Source organism: Alosa pseudoharengus, unplaced genomic scaffold (assembly GCF_046254945.1).
Source record: "Alosa pseudoharengus isolate Yale_2024_CS ecotype anadromous, Long Island Sound unplaced genomic scaffold, YU_APseudo_1.1 YU_APseudo_1.1_scf_6, whole genome shotgun sequence".
NCBI lineage: Eukaryota > Metazoa > Chordata > Actinopteri > Clupeiformes > Clupeidae > Alosa > Alosa pseudoharengus.
In genome coordinates, this window is record NW_027468848.1 from 2660012 (window position 1) to 2665849 (window position 5838).

The following is a 5838-nucleotide window of genomic DNA, read 5'->3' on the forward strand; positions in this document are numbered from 1 at the left end:
CTTTCACACACACATACACACACAGGCGAGCTTTCACACACACACACAGGCGAGCCTTTCACACACACACACAAACACACAGGCGAGCCTTTCAAACACACACACAGGCGAGCCTTTCACACACACACAGGCGTCACACACAGCCGAACCTTTCACACACACACACACACACAGGCGAGCCTTTCACACACACACACACACACACACAGGCGAGTCTTTCACACACACACACACACACACACAGGCCAGCCTTTCACACACACACACACACACACACACACAGGCGAGCCTTTCACACACACACACACACACAGGCGAGCCTTTCACACACACACACACACACAGGCGAGCCTTTCACACACAGGTGAGCCTTTCACACACACACAGGCGAGCCTTTCACACACACACACACACACAGGCGAGCCTTTCACACACAGGTGAGCCTTTCACACACACACACAGGCGAGCCTTTCACACACACACACACAGGTGAGCCTTTCACACACACACACACAGGCGAGCCTTTCACACACACATACACAGGCGAGCCTTTCACACACAGGTGAGCCTTTCACACACACACACAGGCGAGCCTTTCACACACACATACACAGGCGAGCCTTTCACACACACACACACACAGGCGAGCCTTTCACACACACACACACACACAGGCGAGCCTTTCACACACACACACACACAGGCGAGCCTTTCACACACACACACACACACAGGCGAGCCTTTCACACACACACACACACACAGGCGAGCCTTTCACACACACACACACACACAGGCGAGCCTTTCACACACACACACACACAGGCGAGCCTTTCACACACACATACACAGGCGAGCCTTTCACACACACACACACACACACAGGCGAGTCTTTCACACACACATACGCAACACTCCACTCTCCTCAGTGTTTCCGTCTGCCTCACAGGCAGTGTTCTTATGCCCCTCACACACATGTGTATGTGCCTGATGTGTGTGTGTATGTGCCCGTGTGTGTGTGTGCGTGTGTGTGTGCACGCGTTTGTATGTGTGTGTGTGTGTGTGCCCATTTGTGTGTGTGTGTGTATGTGCATGTGTGTGTGTGTACAGTATGTGCATGTGTGTGTGTCCATGTGTGTGTGTATGTGCATGTGTGTGTGTGTGTCTATGTACAGTATGTGCATGTGTGTGTGTGTGTCTATGTACAGTATGTGCATGTGTGTGTGCCCATGTGTGTGTGCATGTGTGTGTGTGTGTCTATGTACAGTATGTGCATGTGTGTGTGCCCGTGCGCGTGTGTGTCTATGTGCATGTGTGTACTGTATGTGCATGTGTGTGTGCCCATGTGTGTGTGTGTGTATGTGAATGTGTGTGTGCCCGTGTGTGTGTACAGTGTGTGCATTTGTGTGTGTGTGTACAGTATGTGTGTGTGCCCGTGTGTGTGTGTACAGTATGTGTGTGTGTGCGTGTGTATGTGCCTGTGTGTGTGTGTGCGTGTGTGTGTGCCCGTGTGTGTGTGTACAGTATGTGCGTGTGTGTGTGCCTGTGTGTGTGTGTGTGTCCACAGCAGTTTGAAGCCCTGATTGCTTCTCTGCCGCTCCTGATGCTGCGCCTTTAAAAATGCATGAGGCTCCGTAAAGCTCATTTCTCATTGGTCAACACCGCTGCCAGACCAATGAGGCTCCGTAAAGCTCATTTCTCATTGGTCAACACCGCTGCCAGACCAATGAGGCTCCGTATGCTGGGTGTGTTTGGGCAGTGTACTGGGTGTGTTTGGGCAGTGTGTGAGGTGTGTTTGGGCAGTATACTGGGTGTGTGTGAGCAGTATACTGGGTGTGTGTGAGCAGTGTACTGGGTGTGTGTGAGCAGTGTACTGGGTGTGTGTGGGCAGTATGCTGTGTGTGTGTGGGCAGGTGTGTGAGGTGTGTGTGGTGTGTTTGGGCAGGTGTGTGTGGGCAGGTGTGTGAGGTGTGTGTGGGCAGGTGTGTGTGGGCAGGTGTGTGAGGTGTGTGTGGGCAGGTGTGTGAGGTGTGTGTGAGCAGGTGTGTGAGGTGTGTGTGGGCAGGTGTGTGAGGTGTGTGTGAGCAGGTGTGTGAGGTGTGTGTGGGCAGGTGTGTGAGGTGTGTGTGGGCAGGTGTGTGAGGTGTGTGTGGGCAGGTGTGTGTGGGAAGGTGTGTGTGGGCAGGTGTGTGAGTCACACTGTTCTGCTGCTGCGAGTTGAAAAGCCACTGCTGCTGTTTTGCACATTCTTACATTCATAATCATGATGATAATGTTGTTGTTACTGTTGGTGGTGTGTGTGTGCGAGTGTGTGTGAGTGTGCGTGTGTGTTTGGGACAGAGAGATATGAGACATGTGTGGGTGCAGAACTCACTGAATTTGATAATTAGTCAATGAACATGCTAATTACACAGACTTGTCAACAGACATCCAGTCCTCAGTGTTTGTGTTTGTGTGTGTGTGTGTGTGTGTGTGTGTGTGTGTGTCTGTGTGTGTGTGTCTGTGTGTGTATTACCAAAGACTGTTTTGACAACACAGACTGGTGTGTTTTTAAAGACTCATGTAATTACGATCTAGATGAATTTACTGAAGTGGTAAATGCCTATATTAACTTCTCTGAGAATGTATGTGTGGCCACTAAGACTGTTACTGTGTATAGCAATAACAAACCATGATTTAGCAGAGAAAATAAAAAACCTCTGGAAAAACAAAAGTATTGCTTTTAAGAGTGGGGACAGAGACCTATATAAAGTAGCTAAGTATGAATTTGAGAAAGCCGTCACTAAGGCTAAGGCGGACTACAGACGCAAGCTTGAGAACAAACTTAGTAGTAATGACAGCAGAGGAGTCTGGGAAGGCTTGAAGCGAATTATTAATTACACAAGCACAGCACCAGGGATCAGTGATGACGATCCTGAACTACCTGACAGCCTAAACGAGTTTTACTGTCGTTTTGATAAAAGTAATGACGGTCACCTTACACAGCCCAGAGGGGTCAACCCCCCCCAGCCCCCCTTTTGTCATCGAAGAGTACGAGGTTAGACTGCTACTTAAGAAACAAAACTGCAGGAAAGCTGCAGGCCCTGACCTGGTATCCTCTGCCACCATCAAGCACTGCACAGCTGAGTTGGCTCCAGTGCTCACACATATTTTTAACTGGTCACTAAGAGAGTGTAGAGTCCCTGACTGTTATAAGTCTGCTGTCATAGTACCTGTGCCCAAAAAGACCAAAATTAGCTGCTTGAACGACTACCGACCAGTAGCCTTAACACCTAACTGGTGATGAAAATATTTGAATGCATTGTATGCACCTACCTGTCCAGGGTAGGGAACCTAGACCCCTTCTAGTTTGCATACAGGGGCCGTTGAGGATGCTGTGTCTCTATGTATCCACTCTGTTCTACAGCACCTAGAGTCCCCAGGTAACTATGCCAAGATCCTTTTTATTGATTATAGTTCTGCTTTTAACACAATTTTACCCACCAAACTGTTTAAACAACTTCAACAGATGAGTGTGCATGACTCTCTCTGTCATTGGATACTGGACTTTCTGCTGCACAGGAAACAAGTGGTTAGAGTAAACAGCAAAACCTCCAGGGTCAAATACATCAGCACTGGCGCCCCTCAGGGATGTGTCTTATTCCCCCTACTGTACTCACTGTACACAAATGATTGTGTATCACATACAGACTCTGTCAAGATGTATAAATTTGTAGATGGCACAACATTGGTAGGGCTTATCTCTAAGGACGATGACATGGCTTACAGGAACGAGGTCCTCACACTAGTGGAATGGTGCTCCCACCACAATTTAGAATTAAATGTTTTAAAAACCAAAGAAATGTTAGTGGATTTTCACCGCAAGGGGCTAGTGTCCCAGCCCCTGACCATCAATGGGGTAGAGGTGGAACGAGTGGGCAGCTTTAGGTTCTTAGGGACCATAGTCTCATCCTCTATGAAATGGGGAGACAACCTGAGCTGTATCATTAGCAAAGCCCACCAGAGGCTCTTTTTTCTCCGGCAGCTGAGAAAATTTGGGGTGGCCTGCAAGGGGATGCTGCAATTCTATCGTGTCACTATTGAGAGTATTCTCTCCTTCTCTATTACTGTCTGGTATGGAAACGCCACTGCTCAGAACAGGCTACAGCTAGACAGAATAGTTCACACGGCCGAGAAGATCATACTGAAGGTTGCAAACTCACCCTCTTAGCAGAAATCTACAAGGCCCACATGCAACGCAAGGGCATGAAAATCCTGCTGGATGCAACGCATCCTGCCAACCAGGCACGTGCAGAGAAGGGGGGCTACAGGGGCTCTAGCACCTGCCCTTTTGCCCCTTTGATGTCCAAGTGCCCTTCTGACAAGACCCGTTTTTTACTTTTTAAAATTTGTAATACTTCCGCTAGTTCCAACGTGAATATTCGCTAAAATGTCTCATTAATAGTTTGTAAAATTAGAAATTTACAAAAATAACAATTTTCTGTGTTAATTGAAATGCCTTGCGGCCACCAATCCGTGACGTCATACATTCAGTGAACTCTCAGAAGGTGCACGCAGGCACAGTGCTGCAGGAGACGTTTGGGAGCACGGTAAGGTCACTTGGCAGTTAGCCTATCTGAACATGCAACAGTATTCAGTTTAGAGATAGAGAATAAAATGTTTAAAGTTGTTTCATGTTTAATGAAGTAGGCTATCAAACCCGTTTTAACCATGTCATGGTCCATCCATTTCAATATCCTGGCAGCTTCGAAAATCTAAAGCTGAACGTTCATAACATATTCTGTTTAGGTTACTATGTTATAGTAGCTTAGGTTAGTAGACCTAGTTCATAAAACAGAGTAGGCAAACCTTTTCTAAATTGTCATAACCCGACGACATAGGCTACTGTAGTTGTTTAACTAACCCAACTCCACACGTCGTTGGTCGTTCTCTGTTTACAGTAGGCTACATTACGCGTCATTTCACTCAGCCGTTCAAGACAAAACGTCTGTCAAAATAACGCCTCCACATGTAGATTTTTTACTTCTTCAGGAGTAAAAAATAGACGTCTGAGCGTCAGACGTCATATTTTTACGTGTGCCACACGCAAAAACTTTGCGTCTGACGTCAGAGGTAAAAAAATTATGTTTGCTGCAATGCCAGAGCAGAGCCCGTCTACGGAGAGCCTTGCCACTCCGTATTAAGTCCCATTGTACCGAATTTTGGTTGCAGTTCCACCAGAGTTCCACTGGGGGCGATCGCCATGAGTGCAGAATGAATGGGAGTCAATGGAGCTAGACGGCTAAATTTGCCTCTTTCACCTGATTGTCGTTGACAAATCTCAGATTTGATTGTAGTTTGTATAACTTCAACATGGGTTATAGGTCAAAAGTTGAATGAACGAGTACTTATGTCCTTTTGATTTCTTACAGGTTGGGTCGTTGTTGCCCATAACACGCTAGCATTGTGCTAATGAATGACGTCATTGACACGTTTGAAAGGCTTTTTAGAACAATTAAGTGACGTTAAAAAATATAATACTCAACCAAGTGTATTTTCTTTGCCTCCCCTTTCGAAAACAATATTCAAATTACTTGGAAAAAAATTATATCCCGAGAAAAGTGGATTTTGAGGGGTACAGCTCCATAGACCTCCATGCATTCTGCACTCGTGGACGAGCGCCCTCATGTGGAACCACAGAAGGAACTGCAACCAGTTCAGAACAGTTTAGAAACCGGAAGTTTTCCGAGAGTGGCAGTTCTCCCCTTATTAGACATTCTCTGGCCAGAGCCTTTGTGCCAGAGTAGACACAGCATTGGCTGCTGGAAACAGGAAATGCAGCCGCTATAGTTCCAGCAG